Source organism: Phyllobates terribilis, unplaced genomic scaffold, assembly GCF_046119375.1.
Source record: "Phyllobates terribilis strain yellow unplaced genomic scaffold, ASM4611937v1 Scaffold_5__5_contigs__length_657084704, whole genome shotgun sequence".
NCBI classification, from domain to species: Eukaryota; Metazoa; Chordata; class Amphibia; order Anura; family Dendrobatidae; genus Phyllobates; species Phyllobates terribilis.
The window spans coordinates 284,805,924-284,829,006 of record NW_027362765.1 but is presented as its reverse complement, the minus strand read 5'-3'; the positions used below and the strand labels follow the sequence as shown (position 1 = coordinate 284,829,006).

The 23,083-nt window shown below is 46.0% G+C and overlaps 1 long non-coding RNA gene across 2 annotated transcripts in view; it reads left to right on the top strand.

The window, feature by feature from the left end:
* The window catches only part of LOC141271124 (uncharacterized), a 205,804-nt gene that overhangs the window by 167,397 nt on the left and 15,324 nt on the right, over nucleotides 1-23,083 (top strand). The window contains exon 3 of one of the 2 annotated variants that reach the window (XR_012321838.1): nucleotides 14,227-14,604. The exons of the other annotated variant lie outside the window; for it this stretch is intronic. This is a non-coding gene — a long non-coding RNA (uncharacterized lncRNA). Of the gene's footprint in view, nucleotides 1-14,226; nucleotides 14,605-23,083 lie in introns of those variants that run through there. 2 annotated transcript variants of the gene reach the window in all.

The window sequence follows — 23,083 nt, the reverse complement described above, 5'->3', positions numbered from 1 at the left end:
CAGCCGAGCTCGATCCTTATAAAAGCTTTTTAACTGCAGCAGCTTTAGTGGACGCTACTGGAGCTGGAATTACGCGGCTACTGGCATGAGACTTGCCCTCCAATACATCCTTGTAAATGGATTTAAAGTGTATTCATTCAAATTAGAGAGACAATTTAAATTAAAAAGCTTAGAGCTGCCTCCACCACAGGGGGGCTCGCTCGACCCACCAGCGGACAGGCACCATTATTGGGAGAGGGGGGCTGGCCGTCAGGGTTCACCGCGGCTCTGGCACAAACCCGGCGACACGGAGGTGGCACGGGCAGGAGCGGACTGAACGTGTCGGCTTCTCACTTTTTGGATTTTAGAAGGGCATGACATGCCTATATCTGTGTCTCCCCCTCCTTTTACTCCTCCACCTCTTTTCTTTTCGCATGACTATATGTACTTGTCACTTTTCCATGTGTTAGTTGTGTCTTCTGAGCAGTTTGTCAGCTTTTGGACACCTTTGAAGGTGTTTTCTATGTGTTTCTATGTGTTTTTGTTTGCCTGCCATTGGTTTTAACGGTGTCCGAAGGTGTTCGACGAACAGTTCGACGAACAGTTTGGCGAACACACGGGTGTTCGACGAACCGAACCGAACTCGAACACTACGGGGGTGGCTCAACACTAATTAAGTGGTAGATAGCACAACTGCGAGGATGAGGCTTCTTGATGTAAGCCTAAGAAGGATTTAGCATTGGTGATACTTTGTCATTTTTCTTTAAATCAAGAGTAGAATTAGGAGTAAATGGGTTGGAAGGCTTTGTGGCACCAGGGAAACATGCCAAGACCTGCACTGAGCTCCTCATATGTCTATCCATTTGGGCCATATACAGAAGCTGAAGATATGCAGTCACACCTGCCATACCCAAACAACTCTTTAAGAGAACGTCACATTAACCATGCTGTCCCATGAGTGGGTAGCATAGTACTGTATATCACTAGAAAAGCAGAGCAGATTAATATACTTTGTACTTTACTTTTACTTTTTTACTTTGTACTAAAATATTCTATTTAAAATCTAGAAGCTCTCCTAGTTTATTGATTTAAATTCCTGAGATTTGTAAGGAGCATAAAAAATTACAACCCATGTGAATTCACGTCTTATTTTGATTTGACTCAGTGAAAGGTGTAGGTAAAAAAGGTGAATTCTACCATATTGATGGTAACAGAATGACTAAACATACAGTATATAATCACAATCTTTTAAAAGCAACTATTTTTCAGCTACGTTGAAAATTCTTGTTCATTCTGTTATTAGTAGAATAATATTTCAAGTCAAAATGCTGAATTAGAGCCCCCATGTTTAATTCATACAGACGATTTTGCACGATCTAGAACACAACTAATTGTGTCAATGTCAAAACAAAGAAATTTGTTAAACAAATCTGTAAAATAAGATGCTTATTGCTATTTTTGTCCATTTGAAATTGACAGGTTGTTTATTCAATTGATGGCAAAAACTTCTCCACGAATAGTAAGAAAAGAAAAATTTAAGATTTTACTTAGTGAAAGCTCAGTTATCAAAAAATACTAGAAGTAATTAAGTTGTCAGAACATTTTTGGTATGTATGTCAAATGAGGTGACGTGCTATCAATAGCGGAAGTCCTCGCTCCTGCTATGGGGCTGTAAATTGGGGAGGTCTGGGTTTGAACTTGTTGTCCTAGGCTCACACTGCAAATCCAGTTGAATACAATGGTGGCTCCTTGCTCCACCATTCATACTGTGAGGTCAAACTGTAAGGGGGAATTCATTGTGGGTGCAGGGGGCATCATTCTTTACAGACGTGCGTGTGTTGGGGGACTTTTTTGGGCTTCATATTGTATGAGGGCCATGAAGGGATATCGTTATAGTCTCTAAGGAGTTTCAAAAGGGGCTCTATTTCTAAGTACATGCAACAATACATGTCCCTATCACAGTCTTCAAAATTTAGTTAGCTATGCCCTTCTGTGACTGTGCCATGACCCCATTTACTGTCTACTATTTTTTGGAGAATGTGAGAGGCCTAATTTACCATATACGCCCCTGTCAAATTAAATATATTAGGTACTAAAATATGTGCAACATTATTTTGTAGTTGCCTAGTTTGGCCACCAGTGTTGAAATTTGGCACCATACAATCAGAAAAATATACAGTACAGACCAAAAGTTTGGACACACCTTCTCATTTAAAGATTTTTCTGTATTTTCATGACTATGAAAATTGTACATTCACACTGAAGGCATCAAAACTATGAATTAACACATGTGGAATTATATACTTAACAAAAAAGTGTGAAACAACTGAAAATATGTCTTATATTCTAGGTTCTTCAAAGTAGCCACCTTTTGCTTTGATGACTGCTTTGCACACTCTTGGCATTGTCTTGATGAGCTTCAAGAGGTAGTCACCGGAATTGGTTTTCACTTCACAGGTGTGCCCTTCAGGTTTAATAAGTGGGATTTCTTGCCTTATAAATGGGGTTGGGACCATCAGTTATGTTGTGCAGAAGTCAGGTGGATACACAGCTGATAGTCCTACTGAATAGACTGTTAGAATTTGTATTATGGCAAGAAAAAAGCAGAGAAGTAAAGAAAAACGAGGGGCCATCATTACTTTGAGAAATGAAGGTCAGCCAGTCCGAAAAATTGGGAAAACTTTGAAAGTGTCCCCAAGTGCAGTTGCAAAAACCATCAAGCGCTACAAGAAACTGGCTCACATGAGGACCGCCCCAGGAAAGGAAGACCTAGAGTCACCTCTGCTTCTGAGGATAAGTTTATCCGAGTCACCAGCTTCAGAAATCGCAGGTTAACAGCAGCTCAGATTAGAGACCAGGTCAATGCCACACAGAGTTTTAGCAGCAGACGCATCTCTTCAACAACTGTTAAGAGGAGACTTTGTGCAGCAGGCCTTCAAGGTAAAATAGCTGTTAGGAAACCACTGCTACGGACAGGCAAAAAGCAGAAGAGACTTGTTTGGGCTAAAGAACACAAGGAATGGACATTAGTAGTGATGAGCGAGCACTAAAATGCTCGGGTACTCATTGCTCAGGTTCAGCAAATTGGAATACTCGGGTGCTCGACCCGAGCAACGAGCCCAATATAAGTCTATGGGAAACTCGAGCATTTTTCAGGCGGCTCCTCCCGGCGGTCTGCAGAGGGCCTAAAAATTGCCCAAATTGATGGGAACAGTGCTCAAGTGACATGGGGACAGCATGGGGAAGATCCCTGGAAGCATTTCTGACTCCCAGATCACTTCTGTCAACAACGTTGTTAGAGGTATTACGCCACTTTTACGGACTCACAATAAAGCATACCAAAACGATACCAAAATGGATTTTCCTGGGAAATATGTTATGGAACATCCTTTCCATGACATGAACAATTTATATAAAGCAAAATAAATAACCAAAAACAAAAATACTCCTCCACACCTTGGGCTATGTTCACACGTAGCGTTTTTGATGCGTTTTTGCACTTTTGCATTGCTTTCAACCAAGACAAATGCATTCACCAGGAAATTTCATTTTAACATTTTACAACCTTATCTGGCCATCTGGTGTGTGACACATCATCAGACACATGCATACAGTGCTGAAAAGTCATGGGAACAGCATGGGGAAGACCTCTGGAAGCATCTCTGACTCCCAGGTCACTGCCTAAAAGTGTGCCCATCATAAGTGATCCTTGGCACATGCGAAGATGCCTCCCGCCATGAACCTGTCATTGCAGACTTGCAACAATCACCGTCCACGTCCTTGTCCCACTGCAGCATTCAGTTGCCCCTACCCCATTCCTTGGAATGCAAGAGCAAGTATGCAGGCAGCCAGCCACCCACCCACCCCAAGGCTGCAACACTATACTGCCAAATTTTTGACAGCTGCTTGCACTTGAAATGTAGCCTTTTAGGCTTGTGGAGGCGGAAGCTTTTAATAACCTCATGCCGGCGGCAGCCTGGTGTCCATACTCGGTCCCCAGCCGCCACTATATTTCCCGATATCGCCTCCGCCTTCCACAAGCACGGGTCCCACAACGTTACCTGTGCCCTCCCCAGTGCACTTACTGGGAAGGACCGCCTAATCACAAACACGTGGACAGGTGAATGTGGCCAGGGACGGTACGGAGCCAGTCCACAACATTTTTTGCTGACAGTTGTATTTAGCTCGGTGAAAGGACTGGCATAGAGGGAAACCCTATCTATCCTGCATGTCATTTCTCACAGGAAGTCCTGTAATGCAGCTTGTTGCAGAGCAATGGCAGCCCATCCAACATCAACTTGCACTTGTCTGTGGTGCTTTGACACACACACATCTTTCTTTGCTCATTTAATTTCTTGAATACAGAGTTGGACAATGGCCTGATCTGTAATGCTGTTTGAGAAATAACATGCATAAGCATGGCCGATCCACATAAAAAAAGAAGCCATAGAGTGTCCGGGAACCTTCCCCCACACTTTTCTTAGCCAGGGCTGCTTTTCGGCAGGGTTGGACGGGCCCACCAGAGAACCGGAGACTCCTCCGGCGGGCCCTGGCTTCTCCTTCAGGAGAGTTCATAGTGCCGAGGTGAGGCCATGATGATGATAGAGGCCACCATCTGCTTAGTTTTCTGTTACTTGGAATGCAAGTGCAAGTATGCAGCCAGCCACCCACAGGCCGCAACACTAAACTGACAGATTTCTGGGGAGCTTTTTGCACTTGAAATATGGCCTTTTAAGCTCATGGAGGCAGAAGCTTTTCACAACCTCATGCCGGCGGCAGCCGAGTGTCCATACTCGGTCCCCAGCCGCTACTATATTTCCCGGTATCGCCTCCGCCTTCCACAAGCACGGGTCCCACAACATTATCCGTGCCCTCCCCAGTGCACTTACTGGGAAAGACCGCCTAACCACAAACATGTGGACAGGTGAATGTGGCCAGCGACGGTGCGGAGCCAGTCCACAATTTTTTTTGCTGACAGTTGTATTTAGCTCGGTGAAAGGACTGGCAACCTTATCGACCCTGCGTGTCATTTCTCACAGGAAGTCCTGTAAAGCTGCTTTCACTTGAAATGTGGCCTTTTAGGCTTGAGGAGGCGGAAGCTTTTCATAACCACATGCCACATGCCTCATGTCTCGTGTCCAAACTCGGTCCCCAGCCATCACTATTTCTCCCCGTGTTGTCTCTGTCTTCTACAAGCGTGGCTCCCTGAACACTACTGCTGGTACTTTTCTGTGGGAATTTTCTTGCCTTCTACCAGCCTGGAATATTTCCAGCAAACTATGGTACGACGCCATGGTATTAGCACTGCCCCCAGTACCAGTAGTGAAGCCATCCCCAATTTCCTTCTCAGGAATTTTATTCGGTAGACTGAGTGGCTGCCCAAATGCATTTTCTCACAAAGGAGCTGAAGACAGAGTGGCAGTAGGTGCAAGTTTCTCCAGCCTGTTAGATATTAGAAGATGAACGGCAGCACATTGGATCAGTGGTTAGCACTGAAGACTTGCAGCGCTGGGATCCTGGGTTCAAATCCCAGCAAGGACAACATCTGCAAGGACTTTGAATGTTCTCCCCGTGTTTGCGTGTGTTTCCTCCTCAGTAAAAATGCAGCCATAGAGTGTCCGGGAACCTTTCCACACACTTTTCTTAGCCAGGACTGCTTCTTGGCAAGGTTGGACAGTCCCACCAGAGAATCCTCTGGTGTGCCTTGGCTTCTACCTCAGGAGAGTTCATGAGTTTGCAGCTGCTATGGGGCCTTGAGCCGGGGAGAAAGGTTAGCCTCAGAATCAAATCCTCTGGTGGGCACAATGTTTTTAAATCTGAAACAGCTTCTCAGTGGGAGTTGTATTTCATCACAGCCATATTCTTTAGCTCGGTGAAAGGACTGGCATAGAGGGAAACCGTATCTACCCCGGCTGTCATTTCTCCGTCACCAGGTTCTGCTCATTGTCACACACCACCATGCCTGGCTGTATGATCAGGCTGCTGTGTTACAGCTTTAAACAACTCTGCAGCGCTGGGCGGTTTGTCAATTAAGCATTAAGCATGTTATCTTCAGCACAGCCTGTTGCCGCTTGGCCAAGGCAGTGCTGCAGTGCTGTCAGCTTGTGACTGATGTGGTCATTTCGGAGATAGAGGAGGAGGTGCATGAGCTGAACAATGTGATTACATTGTTGTTAAATTGGTGACGCTGTTTTTTATACTAAAGAAATATCCTATTGTTTTGTTTTTTTACGTCTTTTTTAAGACAAATGCATTCACCGGGAAATGTCATTTTAACATTTTACAACCTTATCTGACAATGTGGTGTGTGACACATCATCAGACACATCCTGTTTTATTTATGATGGAGGGACTCTGAAAGTCATAAAGCCTATTTTTATAGGGACATCAGACGGCCCTTACTATTCTTAAAAGGCCAGCAGTCGGCCCTAGCTATTGTTAGAGAGCCATCAGCCGGCTATGCTTTGTTGTTCCCATTATTAACAAGTGGGTCTACTATACTGTTATTGCGTATCCAGTGACTGCAAGGGCTGGCAAAAATTTGAACGCAACCCAATACCCCTTTGAAGAGACATAGAGGAGGGTCTCAGTAAAAAAAATGTTCCCATTATAAAGGAGCTTGTCTCCTATAGTGGTAATGCCCATGCTGTGACTGCAAGGGCTGCCAAAATTTGGGAAAAACCCCACTAAGAATTTAAAGACACATAGAGCAGGGCCACAGTAACAAGGTATGACATGTTCCCATTAGAAAGGAGAGGGTCTGCTATACAGTTATAGGGTATAAGGCCTAGAAAAATTGGAGTGAAACACCCTACAGATCAAATATAGGACAAAGTTGATGTATTTAAAAAGACACACTTTTATTTAGTAGAAACGTTAAAAATGATATACATAGCAAGTATAGAGAAGGTCATCCGGGGTAGGCATACACAAAAAGCAGTTATGGCAGTTTGTTAGTGGGTCCCCCAAAAGGGAGATAGAGTATCCCTTCAATAGGTTGGTAATTCATAGGGCACGTAAAATAGTACGTATATAATGCACACACCTATGTAGCATGTGTGCAAGCACAAAGACCTAAATGGGAAGGTATAATTAGGTACAAATAGTAACCAGTGATCAAAATGAGAGGTCAGATGGCAAAGGCCCGGAATCAGATCACAATAAGGAACTCACCCATGGGGACTAAGTGACCACACCGCCGTGCTGCAGCCCCGACGCGCGTTTCGCATGGCTTCCTCGGGGGGGCTGTGGCTGTGGATAAGGTGGGCGCCATTAAATATCCTCCTGACAAAGCCGCTGATTGATGCAGCGCATGCGGAGCGATGGCGTTCCCCCGTATCGCGTCACGTCCGGCCATTTTCCCGGGGGATCGCGGGCAGGGACGTACTGCGATGACGTCACTACCCACAATCCCCACGTACGGAAGCCCGACGGGACGCGGCCAGAAGGGGACGGCACTGCGCATGCGCGGCTCAGCGGTAGCCATAACAAGAGAGGGCAAAGATAGGGGCAAGAGTGTCTCCATGCACAGAAAGTGCAGATTGTCATGGTAGAAACAGTGCAAGGAGGTACAGATGAAATGATTACCCCATTCGTACAGCAGAAACAATGGTGTCACCATAAATGCGTTTTAAGGTGGTGCTATGAATAAGTATGCATTGTTATGGGCAAGATGAGTGATAAATCGGACAAGGGGCAGCATTATACATACATTATACACATATATTGAAGGGATGCTCTATCTCCCTTTTGGGGGACCCAATAACAAACTGCCGTAACTGCTTTTTGTTTATGCCTACCCCGGATGACCTTCTCTATACTTGCTATGTATATCATTTTTAACGTTTCTACTAAATAAAAGTGTGTCTTTTTAAATACATCAACTTTAAAGACACACAGAGCAGGGCCACAGTAACGACAAATTCCCATTAGAAAGGAGAGAGTCTCCCATAGTGTTGGCCTATGCAGTGAATGCAAGGGCTGCCAAAAATTTGGAGGCACTTCAATGCCCCTTGGAAGAGGCGGGGAGCAGGGCCTCATAAAAAAATGTTCCCATTAGAAAGGAGCGGGCCTCCTATACATGTAATTCCCATGCACTAAGTGTATGGGCTGACAAACATTTACTCCTGGGGGGTATACATGAACATACTGTATAAAAATTTTTTTTTACGGGCATCATAAACACCCTTTACAAAAATTAGGAGGTGTTGCATCACGGACCATGGTCACCCTGGTGATATGGTGGTGGAGAATGAGGAGAAGGAGGAGAACAAGAGCAAATAGACAAAATCAGGAAGTGTATATCCATGTGTGGGTGTGAAAAGGTGCATGGGAATACACCTTCCAAGAAAAGACACCGGATTGAAGTTTATGTTATGCTGCTATCATTCGGTGGTGTTGAGAAGTCTGGCCCAATCCAGCCCTTGTTCATTTTTATAAGAGTCAGCCTGTCAGCATTTTCAGTTGCTAGGCGGATGCGCTTATCAGTTATAATTCCACCAGCGGCACTAAAAACCCGCTCTGATAAAACACTGGTGGCTGGGCAAGCCAGGACCTCCAAGGCATAGAGAGCCAGTTCATTCCACGTATCCAGCTTGGATACCCAATAATTATAAGGCACAGCGGAATGACGGAGGATGTTGGTACGGTCGGCAAGGTACTCCCTCAGCCTCTTCCCAAACTTTGCACTCCTTGTGAGAGTACCCCGTGCCTCAGGGCCTGTCCAATGGGAGGGTCTGAGAAAACTCTCCCAGAACTTTGACAGTGTTCCCCTGCCTCTGCTGGATTGAAGTTGTGTCTCTCTCGTCTGTACTCCTTGGTTGTCCAACGAAGTGTGCCCTGTGTCGCCAGCGTTTTCTGATGGGAATTTTTTTAATAGTTCCGCAACAAGGGCCTTCTGGTACAGCCCCATTTTTGTAGACCTGTCTGCCTCAAGAATAAGAGATATAAAGTTCTCCTTGTAGCGTGGGTCTAGAAGTGTCACCAACCAGTAATGACTGTCACCCAAAATTTTGAGAACGCGAGGGTCATGGGAAAGGCAGCGTAACATAAACTCGGCCATGCGTGCCAGACTACTAACAGGCAAGACTTCCATGTCCTCACCAAGAGGATGACTGACCATGCTCTCCTCCTCCTCCTCTCTGTCCTCTGGCCATCCACGCTGAACAGACGGTATGACAGCTGTGCAGGTAGTACCGTCTATAGTGCATGAAACTAGCACCTGTCCTTCCTCCTCCTCCTCTTCCTCATTGTCACCTAATCCACGTTGGGATGAGATGAGGCTTGGCTGTGTGTAATCACCCTGTATGGTTCCTTGCTCCTTCTCATTGTGCTCTGCCTGCAATGCATCCTCTTTGATTGTGAGCAGAGAGCGTTTCAGAAGACAGAGAAGCGCGATGGCATCATCGCTGCTCACCATCTTGGTGGAGTTCTCAAAGTTTTGGAGGATGGTACATATGTCTGACACATATGTCCACTCCTGAGGTGTTATGTGTGGAGTCTGAACTGAATACCAACGGCCTTTTGATGCTGGTACTCAGCAACTGCCCTCTTCTGCTCACAAATCCTTCCCAACATCTGCAGTGTAGAGTTCCAACGCGTGGGGACATCACACACCAGTCTGTGAGCTGGAAGCTGCAAACGCAGCTGAAACACTGCAAGGGCGGCGGAAGCTGTAGCTGACTTTCTAAAATGGGCACACAGGCGGCGTACTTTAACAAGCAGATCCAGCAGCTCCGGGTAGGATTTGAGAAACCGCTGAACCACGAGGTTAAGCACATGGGCCAGGCATGATACGTGTGTGAGCTCACCTCGCCTCAGAGCCGCCACCAGGTTCCAGCCATTGTCACACACGACCATGCCTGGCTGTAGGTTCAGTGGTGTGAGCCACAGATCTGCCTGCTCTTTCAGAGCTGTCCACAACTCTTCAGCGTTGTGTGGTTTTTCACCTAAGCATATTAGCTTCAGCACAGCCTGTTGCCGCTTGGCTGAGGCAGTGCTGCAGTGCTTCCAGCTTGTGACTGATGTGGTAATTTCGGAGATGGAGGCTGAAGAGGAGGAGGAGGCTGAGGAGAATGAGGTGCAGGAGCTGTAGACCGTGGGGGCAACCCTGATTGACCTAGGGCCCGCAATCCTTGGCGTCGGGAAGAAGTGTTCCGTCCCATGGTCCGACTGGGTCCCGGCTTCCACTATGTTAACCCAGTGTGCCGTTAGCAAGAAGTACCGTCCCTGCCAACAAGCACTTGTTCACGTGTCCGTGGTTAGGTGGACTTTACCGGTATCTGCGTTGTTGAGAGCACGGCTAATGTTTTGGGACACATGCTTGTGTAGCGCCGGGACGGCAGACCGAGAGAAATAGTGGCGGCTGGGGACCGAGTACCGATGGACGGCCACCGACCTTCAGGTTGCGGAATGCTTCGGTCTCCACGAGCCTAAAAGGCAACATTTCGTGCGCAAGCAGTCGTGAAATGTGAGAATTTAGTAATGTGGCCTGTGGGGCGTTGGCTGCATATTTGCGCTTGCGTTCCAAGGACTGGGATATGGACAACTGAACGCTGCGCTGGGACAAGGACATGGACGTGCTTCCTTTTGCTGCTACTTGAGAGTGTGCAACGACAGGTGCAGGGCAGGAGGCATCTTCGCATGCACCATGGATAGGAGATTCGCTTGCATGCACAACAGTGGAAGAAGCAATGGTGCCACCCGCAGACACTGTTCCTGGACCCTGGGGTTTGGCTCACAAAGTCGGTTGCTTTGCTGCCATGTGCCTGATCATGATGGTGGTAGTCAGGCTGGTCGTTTTGCCACTCCTGCTGATGCTGGCCTGGCAGGTGTTGCAAATGGCCGTTTTGGGGTTATTGGCAGAGTCTTTAAAAAACAACCAGACTCGGGAAGACCTAACACTTGTACCGGCAACTTCCTTCGTGTTGGTATTACGGGGAACGGTTGCCTGCCTTCTGTCTGCGTCCACCACAATGCTTCTTCCTGCCTGTTGGGGTGCTCTGCCTCCCTCCCCCTGTGTGCTTCTGTCCTCGCTCTGCATGTCCTCCTGCCAGGTTGGGTCAGTTACTATATCATCCACCACCTCGTCTTCCACTTCCGCACCCTGGTCCTCCTCCTGACTTTCTGGCAATTGTGTCTCATCATCGTCCACCTCTTGTGACACTTTCCCACCATCGCCTTCATGTGACCATGGCTGCTCAAATATTTGGGCATCGCTACACGCGATCTCCTCTTGGCCTGCTTCAAGTGGACCAGGCGAGAGGCCCTAATCTATAAATGGAAAAGTGAACAGCTCTTCAGAGTGTCCAAGTGTGGTATCAGTTGTATCTGGGAACTCGGCATGGTGGGAGGAAGGAGGATCAGGGTGAGGAATATGCGGTCCAGACTACTGAGACTTGACCTTGTGGAAGACAGGGTGGTGGTGGCAAAGTGACTGGAAGCATTATCCACTATCCAACCAACAACCTTTTGACACTGCTCTGGGTTCAATAGTGGTGTGCTGCGGTCCCCTAGGAATTGGGACAGGAAGGTCAGGCGAGAAGATGTGGGTGTTTGTTGTGGCACAATTTTGGCTTGCCCACGGCCTTGTCCTCGGCCTCTGCATGCACCATTACCATCACGTCCAGTTCCCCGTCCCTTGCCACGTGCCTTGCCCATTCTAAATGGAGGACAGTATCTTCCACGCTCACTACAAATGACTGAGTTTGGAGCGAATTTATATGTGATCCGTGTGACGGAGAAAACAGAGTTTTAAATACCTGGCCTGTAGGTAAGTAGTTTGACTGCAAACTGCTGTGAATTGCTTCACTTACACACTGAAATTTTTTTTTAATGGAAGCCAGAAATGGCAGTATTTTCTGAAAACGTATATGTGAGCCGTGTGACAGAGAAAACACAGTTTTAAATACCTGGCCTGTAGGTTACTGTTTTGAACAGCAAACCAGTGTCAAAAACTTTGCTGACACATTGAAAAAAAATTTAATGGAGGCCAGAAATGGCAGTATTTTCTGAAAAAGTATATGTAATCCATGTGACGGAGAAAACACAGTTTTAAATAGATGGATTTTTAGCACTGTAATATGGAAAGGACCAGGCTGTATTCTGCAGTGCCAACAAGCAAATGGTGCAGAAAAACGTATTCTCTGGATTGCTTTTTAAGCAAATAATGAGGATTAAGATGCAAAAAAAATTATTCCTGGCCCCTGAGACCTGGGCCTATTTCCAGAAATATCTAACAGCAGCAGCCGACAGAACTGGACTGGAGTGCTATGTGCTCTGCAGTCTGCTATATACACTGCCTGTCTGATATCTCTGCAGATGGATTAGTTAGTCCTCAAAAGGACTGTTTGTAAAGATGGATATGTGTAATGTACGTTTTTTCTCCCTACACTACCTAATACACAAGCAAATCTCTCCTTGACACAGCAGCAGCTCTCCCTACACTGTCTGATCCAGAGTGACTGTGACGAGCATGGAGGCGCCAGGTCTGATATACACCTGATGACACTGTGCGACCAGCCAATCACTGTAATGCCCACAACCAACATGGCTACAGCATTACAGTGCATGGCAGGCAATCCCTGCATGTTCATTGGCTCTCTAAAGAGCGCCAAACATGCAGGGAGGGGACCCGAGTTCCCGCCCGAGCAACCCGGAAATACACGCCATGCATTTCGAGCACCATGATGCTCGGGCGAGTACCGAGTAGTGGCGAGCACGTTCGCTCATCACTAGACATTAGACCAGTGGAAATCTGTGCTTTGGTCTGATGAGTCCAAATTTGAGATTTTTGGTTCCAACCACCGTGTCTTTGTGCGGACGGACTCTACATGCCTGGTTCCCACCGTGAAGCATGGAGGAGGAGGTGTGATGGTGTGGGGGTGCTTTGCTGGTGACACTGTTGGGGATTTATTCAAAATTGATGGCATACTGAACCAGCATACCTACCACAGCATCTTGCAGCGGCATGCTATTCCATCCGGTTTGAGTTTAGTTGCACCATTATTTATTTTTCAACAGGCAATGACCCCAAACACACCTCCAGGCTGTGTAAGGGTTATTTGACCAGGAAGGAGAGTGATGGGGTGCTACGCCAGATGACCTGGCCTCCACAGTCACCAGACCTGAACCCATTCGAGATGGTTTGGGGTGAGCTGGACCGCAGAGTGAAGGCAAAAGGGCCAACAAGTGCTAAGCATCTCTGGGAACTCCTTCAAGATTGTTGGAAGACCATTTCCGGTGACTACCTCTTGAAGCTCATCAAGAGAATGCCAAGAGTGTGCAAAGCAGTCATCAAAGCAAAAGGTGGCTACTTTGAAGAACCTAGAATATAAGACATATTTTCAGTTGTTTCACACTTTTTTGTTAAGTATATAATTCCACATGTGTTAATTCATAGTTTTGATGCCTTCAGTGTGAATGTACAATTTTCAAAGTCATGAAAATACAGAAAAATCTTTAAATCAGAAGGTGTGTCCAAACTTTTGGTCTGTACTGTATATCAACATGATCTATAACAGGGGTGGGCAATTAATTTTCCCAAGGGGCCACATGAGAGACCGTGACTGTTGTGGAGGGCCGAACCAATAGGTTGAAATTAATTCTGCTCAATATTAGTAATATATTAATAATAATTATTTTATATTATTATTAATTATAACACTTAATATTGAGCAGAATTAATTATGCTGACATCCCCCTATATACTGTATGAGCCCACAAACAGCCCCCTATATACCATAAAAGCCCACACACAGCCCCTACATACAGAATGAGCCCCCACATAAGGATTGTGCAGGTTTAGCATGAAAGTCTGCAGTCACTTTACGTGATTGCAAACTTGTGAATCCTCACAAGACCTGACAGTGATGTGACCGGCCACATTATGACTAAACGTACATGGCCTCTCTCAATTCACCCCACTGAGACCAGAGAATCCTGACAGAGCGTATTGTGCACGCTGAGAATTTACAAATCTGCAGTCACATGCAGTGATTGCAGAGTTAGGCGCCAAATCTGGACAACCCCTTTAAGCAAAATAAGTTATAAGTTAGGAGAATGTCCATTTGAATACAATTTATCAGAATATTTAATCATGGCTTCAAAATAACTACAATAGGAATATGTGACCATGACAGTTAAAATAAAACTACAGTATCTTGTAAGGTAAAGTCCTAAAATGTGAAAAAAATGTTGGCATTTTGTTTACTTTTTCTCATATTTTTTATTATTTTATCATTGCCTTAGGGGTCAGTGAGATTACTCCAAATCCTCCAGTAATGGAATAATGAATGGAACATTAATGATCACAATCATGACATGCTACATAAAGGCAGCTGAACAAAGGATGTGCAGATCAATGTGAAATCTTTCATTCAGAAAGCTACTGCAATGTGAAGACACTTCAAAAGCTCACAAAGAAAACAAAGAGAAAGACAGAATCCTGAAATGAAGGCGATGAATGCACAGCTATCTATACAGAACAGCCCAAACAGCTACTTTGTGGCAACAGACCCAGCATAGATACTGCCTAATTAATAGTAACACCACTGGTAAAAACAGGACACCAAGGAAATCACAAAATACATAATGTCCTATTTGAATAATTCACTCCCATATTTGAAACTGAGCCCCAATATATTTTTGGTGAAAGTATCTACTCAATATATTGTAGACAGTCTTTCTCAAACAGGATTCCATGGATCCAAGCAAGAGCATGGCATATTGTCACGACTCTGTTGTTGGGTATCCCGGGACCAGGGGCTCCTTACCTTTCCCTAATGCTAGGGGCGCCTAGCTATCGCTATTCCCCAGATTACTTCTAAAGGTGAAGACACCAGGGCCACGTACCTTGCTGAGCTCCTGAATCCGCGCTGCGTCTGTTCCCTACCCCCAACCAGGGAAGAGGGGAGTAGTGGTGTACTCTATTTTTCAGGCTAAGGACGCACCTTACTATAAATCACACCACAGGTTTAGATGTCAGAAAAAAAAAAAATGTAACCTACTAATTAAAGATTTTTGTCTGAAGTTCCTAAAGTCAAGAACTTATGTCTCATCTGACTACTCACTTATTGCTTGTTGGGGGTCAGTACGCTTTTGTAGGTCAACAGCTCGGGCTGGTGGGATGGCTGAGCCGCTGGCTTGAACTTTACATTCTCAGATGCTACAAGCAGAGGTAGCTTTGTCTCTGCCACTGAGGAGGAGCACAATGGCAATGAAGCAGACGTTATCCAGCAATCTGTCTAGCTTCAAAGTGGCCCTTACAAGCTGTTGGCCTTTACAAACTGTACAGCAAACACCTTGCTAGCTTGTGCTCCTTGCTAAGAGACTGCCCTCATCTGAGGTGGCTGGTAACCTTGGCAACCGGAAGTATATTATGGAATTAAAAATCCCTCTGATCTTTAACCCCTTCGTCCCCGGGAGATTTTCTGTTTTTTTTTTTGTTGTTGTTTTTTTTTATATTTTCCTTTTCTTCTTCCGAGAGCCATAACTTTTTTATTTTTCCACCGCATAGCCATATGAGGGCTTTTTTTTTTTGCGGGACGAGTTTTGAATGACACTATTCATTTTATCATGTGATGCACTGCAAAGTGTGAAAAAAAATTCCAAGTGCATTGAAATTGCAAATAAAAATGCAATCCCACAATTATTATCTTTTTATTTACCACGTTCACTATATGGTAAAACTGACCTGGCAATATGAGTATGCTGATATCAAACAATAAAGAAAAAATAATTTGCTTTTGTCGCTGACGCGCCCACTGGGGCCGTGGAGTACTCGGCGCCGGGCCGGTCGGTTCTCTTAGGTAGTCACGGTGACGTAAGCCGGTCCGTGGCTTCGGGCGGTCAATAACTGAGGGGAATAAAGTTTTGGGGATAAAGTTTTGTGACGCCACCCGTGGTATGCGGCTATAGGTGGCTGCCGCTGCTGTTCAGATCCACCGGGGCCGTTGGTGACGCAGCAGAGATGGTTCAGCTCTCCACAGGTAGAGCTAGGCCCCAGGGCAGTTAAAGAGGTGGCATTGTTGTTGGTGAAGGGCAAGGCAGGTGATGCAGCAATTGAGTCCAGGGCACAGCGGGGTGCAGTCTTCAAGTTTTTACTCACAGTTCTTATGATGTTCCAGGTTACAACTGCCAGCAGGTACTAACAGCCCACCGAGTCCTGTGTCCTCTGGGGAAGTGATGCAGCCCACTCTCAGATAACTTGGGTGCACTTGATCGGGACCCCCTTCTTGTGTACCTTTCCCTGGTCGTCTCTCTCTGCACTGGCTCTCGCCCTCCTGCCCTGCGCCTCACACACAGTGTCCCAAGCCAGTAGCTGCGGGCCTTGTTGGGTGACGTCCTCTCTGTCCCCTTGGTCCTATATGGCCACCTTTTCAGCGAATGTGTGTGGTTTTGGCTACGGCACTTAGAGATACTGCAGCCTCCGTTTTGCTAGCTGAGTCATTCTCCGCTAGTCTGGGGCCGGTCTCCTACTGCGACCTGATCCCTTCTCCCGACTATGGTTGGCGTGAATTCGGGCGCACAGGTGGACTCTGCACTTCCCGTGCCCCTAGGATCCCTTCTCTGTCTCTGGAGCCCTTCTCTGACTCCCTCGCTCCTCTCATTCTCTCTCCTACTGGGCCCCTCTGACTGGGCCCTCACTCTGTCTGGACCCTACTCCTCAACGGTCCTCACTCATTGGGCTCCCACTCTGTCTGGACCCTACTCCTCAACGGTCTTCACTCACTGGGCCCTTTTAGATGTTTCTACCTGTTTTCTTATACTGTCTGTCATGTGACCCACGTCACTAACTGTCACTCTACATGGTCCCCTCTACCTTTAGTCCTTCCTTGTGTGCTCCCATAAACTACTTCCTCCACCCACCTCCTCTACCTAGTTCCCTCCTCCAGACAGGGACAGGGACTGTGCTCTCCCTCAGGAGCAATCTCGCCCTTCCCTACTGGAGTGATGTGGTGTTGGATATGGGAGTGTGGGTCCTGGGTAGTGTTCCCTCCTTAGCTGAGAGTGGGGTACCACACCTCTGGCTGAGATGCAGTACCTGGCGACTGGACCCGCAGGGGCGCCACATACCCCCCCATTAAACACAGCATGTCCGCGGGCTGGAACAGAGTAAAAAAAAAACAAGAATTTAAAATTTTTAGAATGCATTCACAGGTAAAAACTGTAAATAAATAACTTTTTCTTCCCTTTATGGGAGGCACTTTGTCTAAAACGTTGCATAAGACTACCAGGAATATAAAACAATATTAGATCACTTTGAATAACATTCTTTCAAATATAAAACATTATATTAATTTAAATAACACTTTTTCAAGCAAGTTCAGAAGGCTCCAGTGAGATCCATATCAGGGTGTCCATCTCACTGTTTCAAGTGCAATATGGAGGACCCGTCCTAAAAATCCCAACGTAGGCCCTGGGCATGGCTGCAGGGCATAGCTGATCCACTCGTTGGACCACGTGTTCGGCCACGCCAAACAAGTTTTTGTTCAATGGCCTATAAAACCAACAAGAAGGACATTAAGAAGTGCCAACTTTTTACAGTAAAAGTCCTGGCTGTTCACTGTCCAGAACAATAGCATCTTTTTCTTTTCTTTTTCTACCGGGTACTAATTATGTTAACATCACACACAGTTATTAACTTATACATTTTGATATAAACACCCAACCGGGTAACTATTTACACTCACTTCCTTTGCAGTTCCGCAGTTCAGTTCTTATTGCCCCTTCCGGGGTGCCTTTTTCCAGGGTAGCATTTAATCCTCCCTGTCGTTAGATGGAGCATCCGGGTTATTTGCTGCTGCCGGGGCTGAAGCTGCGGCTTGCTGTCGGCAGGGGTCAGCGGCAACGGATGTCAGGGGTATGTCCTCCGCACTCGCCTTCCGCACATTGAGCGTGCTCCACCCCCTCTCTCCTCGATGCCGGGTGTAGGTGACTTGATCGCCAAAGTACAAGTCACGGTCAGGGTGTCCTTGTTGAAGGTGGGACTCCACGTCCTTCCTGGTGATGAAGAGATCCTGGGCAGCATTGGGCTCTCTGATGAAACCCCAGCCCTTGCGTAGATCAAACTTCACTTCGGTGCCCAGCACGCTCACACCCCGTTTGGCAGGTTTGGCCTTCCGGGCCAGGGCCTTGGCCCTCATGTTCCTCTCCTCCATGGCCGGCCACCTGGTCTGCCGCTCCTTCTCCTCTGCTTCCCACGTTTGGATCTGCTGCCGGCAGACCTCTTCCCATTGCAGGGCCTCCTCCGGTGTCTCCTTCACTTGGGTCTCCCCAGGGAACCCCATTAGATCGCCTTCCGGGTTCTCCCACCTATGATGGCAGGTGATGCAGCAATTGAGTCCAGGGCACAGCGGGGTGCAGTCTTCAAGTTTTTACTCACAGTTCTTATGATGTTCCAGGTTACAACTGCCAGCAAGAAGGAACCCCTTCTTGTGTACCTTTCCCTGGTCGTCTCTCTCTGCACTGGCTCTCGCCCTCCTGCCCTGCGCCTCACACACAGTGTCCCAAGCCAGTAGCCGCGGGCCTTGTTGGGTGACATCCTCTCTGTCCCCTTGGTCTTATATCGCCACCTTTTCAGCGAATGTGTGTGGTTTTGGCTACGGCACTTAGAGATACTGCAGCCTCCGTTTTGCTAGCTGAGTCATTCTCCACTAGTCTGGGGCCAGTCTCCTACTGCAACCTGATCCCTTCTCCCGACTACGGTCGGCGTGAATTCGGGCGCACAGGTGGACTCTGCACTTCCCGTGCCCCTAGGATCCCTTCTCTGTCTCTGGAGCCCTTCTCTGACTCCCTCGCTCCTCTCATTCTCTCTCCTACTGGGCCCTTCTGACTGGGCCCTCACTCTGTCTGGACCCTACTCCTCAACGGTCCTCACTCATTAGGCCCTTCTAGATGTTTCTACCTGTCTTTTTATACTGTCTGTCATGTGACCCACATCACTAACTGTCACTCTACGTGGTCCCCTCTACCTTCAGTCCTTCCTCGTGTGTTCCCCTAAACTACTTCCTCCACCCACCCCCTCTACCTAGTTCCCTCCTCCAGACAGGGACAGGGACTGTGCTCTCTCTCAGGAGCAATCTCGCCCTTCCCTACTTGAGTGATGTGGTGTTGGATGTGGGTGTGTGGGTCCTGGGTAGTGCTCCCTACTTACCCGAGAGTGGGGTACCAGACCTCTGGCTGAGATGCAGTACCTCTGTGGCGACTAGACCCGCAGGGGCGCCATATCGCCATTTTCCGAGACCCGTAATGTTTTCATTTTTGGGGATTTTGGGCTGGGCGAGAGCTTATTTTTTTCACCCTGAGTCGATGCTTTTACTGATACCATTTTGGAGGAGATACGATGTTTTCAGCTACTCTTTTTGTATATTATTGCAATGTTGCAGCAGCCAAAAAATTGTAATTCTAGCATTTTAATGGCTTTCACAGGAGTATTGTAATGACAGGCACAGGAGTCATAAGCAGACCCCAGCTGTCATGAAAACTCATCGGTACCCCGCGATCACATTGGGTACGTCAATGGGAGCATGGCATGATGCACTCACTACCAGCAAGTGTTAATTGCCGCTGTCAGAGATTGACAGCGGGCTGTTTAAGGCACATAATGGCTGATTAAATGATTAAAAGGGTAGGGAAAGGGTAGAAAGACAGGAGAGCTGTAAGTGCAGTGCCCACGTTGCTGCATTTACAACTCATTACCATACAATTTCAACTATGACTTTCTAGAATGGATATCTACAAGAAAGGTAAAAGATTTCATCAGCATGTAAGCGCCTTTATGTACATGCCATTCGTTTGGGGTATGAAATTCTGATGATAGGTTCTCTTTAACACGAGAGATAATTTTTAATAAGAGGTAAACTGTGAAGTTGCTTGTTTTTACAAGCTCTTTGCAATTTTACCCATTTATTAAGATGAAACAAGCTTTTTAAAACTTCCATGGTTGTGTAAATAAGTGGATGGCATGAATTTTTGTACTCTAAGTTAGAATAGGGAGGTAAACAGCAAGCCCCTGCTAGTGTATCTATGCAGCATATGTATTATACACAAACAACTCTGCAATGCCCGCCCACAGACTACACTTCTGCAGGCACAGTAGATGCACACACAGCTCTGATGCCCAAATAGCTCGCTCACACTTGCGTATAAATCAGACGAGTGCATTTCGATAAAAAATTGGATTGCACTCGGACCAATGTTATTCAATGAGGCAGTGCAGATCTGCTATTTTTTTCTCACCTGTATTTGGAATGAGGAAAAAATCGCAGCGGCCGCGTATATCAGACGGGACTCACCAATGCAAGTCTATGGGTGTGAGAAAATAGCAGAACTCACACAGACCATCCGTATTGTGTTTTTTTTACGCACAAATCTCAAAGAACCAGGGAATTGCATAAGCCAAACACAGGAAGTTCACAGCCAGAACCCTCCTGGCAACCAAGAAAAAAACAAAAACATATAAAGATATAGATGATAGAAATATATTAGCTACAGTGTTGGCCAAAAGTATTGGCACCCCTGCAATTCTGTCAGATAATACTCAGTTTCTTCCTGAAAATGATTGCAATCACAAATTCTTTGGTATTATTATCTTCATTTAATTTGCTTGCAAGGAAAAAACACAAAAGAGAAAGAAGCAAAAATCAAATCATTGATCATTTCACACAAAACTCCAAAAATGGGCCAGACAAAAGTATTGGCACCCTCAGCCTAATACTTGGTTGCACAACCTTTAGCCAAAATAACTGCAAACAGCCGCTTCCAGTAACCATCAATGAGTTTCTTATAATGCTCTGCTGAAATTGTAGACCATTCTTCTTTGGCAAACTGCTCCAGGTCCCTGATATTTGAAGGGTGCCTTCTCCAAACTGCCATTTTGAGATCTCTCCACAGGTGTTCTATGGGATTCCGGTCTGGACTCATTGCTGGCCACATTAGAAGTCTCCAGTGCTTTCTCTCAAACCATTTTATAGTGCTTTTGGAAGTGTGTTTTGGGTCATTGTCCTGCTGGAAGACCCATGACCTCTGAGGGAGACCCAGCTTTCTCACACTGGGCCCTACGTTATGCTGCAAAATTTGTTGGTAGTCTTCAGACTTCATAATGCCATGCACAAGGTCAAGCAGTCCAGTGCCAGAGGCAGCAAAGCAACCCCACAACATCAGGGAACCTCCGCCATGTTTGACTGTAGGGACCGTGTTCTTTTCTTTGAATGCTTATTTTTTTTCCTGTACACTCTTTGTTGATGCTTTTTCCCAAAAAGCTCTACTTTTGTCTCATCTGACCAGAGAACATTCTTCCAAAACATTTTAGGCTTTCTCAGGTAAGTTTTGGCAAACTCCAGCCAAGCTTTTTTATGTCTCGGGGTAAGAAGTGGGGTCTTCCTGGGTATCCTACCATACAGTCCCTTTTCATTCAGATGCCGACGGAGAGTATGGGTTGACACTGTTGTACCCTCGGACTGCAGGGCAGCTTGAACTTGTTTGGATGTTAGTCGAGGTTCTTTATCCACCATCCGCACAATCTTGCGTTGAAATCTCTCGTCAATTTTTCTTTTCCGTCCACATCTAGGGAGGTTAGCCACAGTGCCATGGGCTTTAAACTTCTTGATGACATTGCGCACAGAAGACACAGGAACATTCAGGTCTTTGGAGATGGACTTGTAGCCTTGAGATTGCTCATGCTTCCTCACAATTTGGTTTCTCAAGTCCTCAGACAGTTCTTTGGTCTTCTTTCTTTTCCCCATGCTCAATGTGGTACACACAAGGACACAGGACAGAGGTTGAGTCAACTTTAATCCATGTTAACTGGCTGCAAGTGTGATTTAGTTATTGCCAACACCTGTTAGGTGCCACAGGTAAGTTACAGGTGCTGTTAATTACACAAATTAGAGAAGCATCACATGATTTTTCAAACAGTGCCAATACTTTTGTCCACCCCCTTTTTTAGGTTTGGTGTGGAATTATATACAATTTGGCTTTAGGACAATTCTTTTTGTGTTTTTTTCATTGAAGACAAATTAAATGAAGATAATAATACCAAAGAATTTGTGATTGCAATCATTTTCAGGAAGAAACTGAGTATTATCTGACAGAATTGCAGGGGTGCCAATACTTTTGGCCACCACTGTACATAATAGATAGATGATAGATAGATATCCTGCAGATATATAATTTCACAACCCCCTTAAATATTATAAAATTGTACCCTTTAGTGCCTTTCATGTTGAGTTTATTTTACAGCTTTTTATGATTGTTTAACCTAATAAATAAATACATTTAAAAAAATGATGCGAGGTCCCCCCTATTTTTGATAACCAGCAAATGTAAAGAAGACAGCTGTGAGTTGACATTATCAGTCTGGGAAGGTCCATGGTTATTGGGTCATTCCCAGCCTAAAAATACAAGCCCTCAACTGCCCCAGAAGTGGCACATCACATGAGATGCTCCAATTCTGGGGCTTTACATTCAATCTTCCCGATTGCCCTAGTGCTTTGGCAAGTGGGGCAATGGTAGTTGGGGTTGATGTCAGCTGTAAATTGTCCAAAAACTCAGCTGAAATCAAGCCCTGGTGTTGTAATGGAGAGGTGTCTAGCAGACACTCCCATTACTAAACCAGTACTAAAAAAGTAAGAAACACACACACGAAAAAAGTTTATTTTAAAAAACACTCCCCAACTTTTACCCTGGTTCACTAATTTATTGTAATCTGATATAGTCCACAAACGGAAACCTTAAAAGCATAAAAAGAGAGAAATAAAAACAAGACACTGTCCCTCGTTCAATTTATTATAAAAAAAGGTCCCAGACAGGTCCAACGTAGTCCACCGCTTCCCACGACGTTCCCCGATTCTGTCTTCCAAAGCCTATAGAGCCTTGCTCTAGGCCTTTAGCAGCAGCCACTCCAGGCTTACGATGTGTTCCATGAGACCCGGCGACTGTGAAGGGCAGTAACGTTACTGACGTCACCACTCATCAGAATCGCCGTGTCTATATTTTTATATATGATTGCCGTATTATGTTTGTCAACTAGTTTTTCAGTTTACATAGCGTATTATATGCAAGATGGAGTAGAGTAGAGTAGTATGTACAAGATGATGTTAAAAAT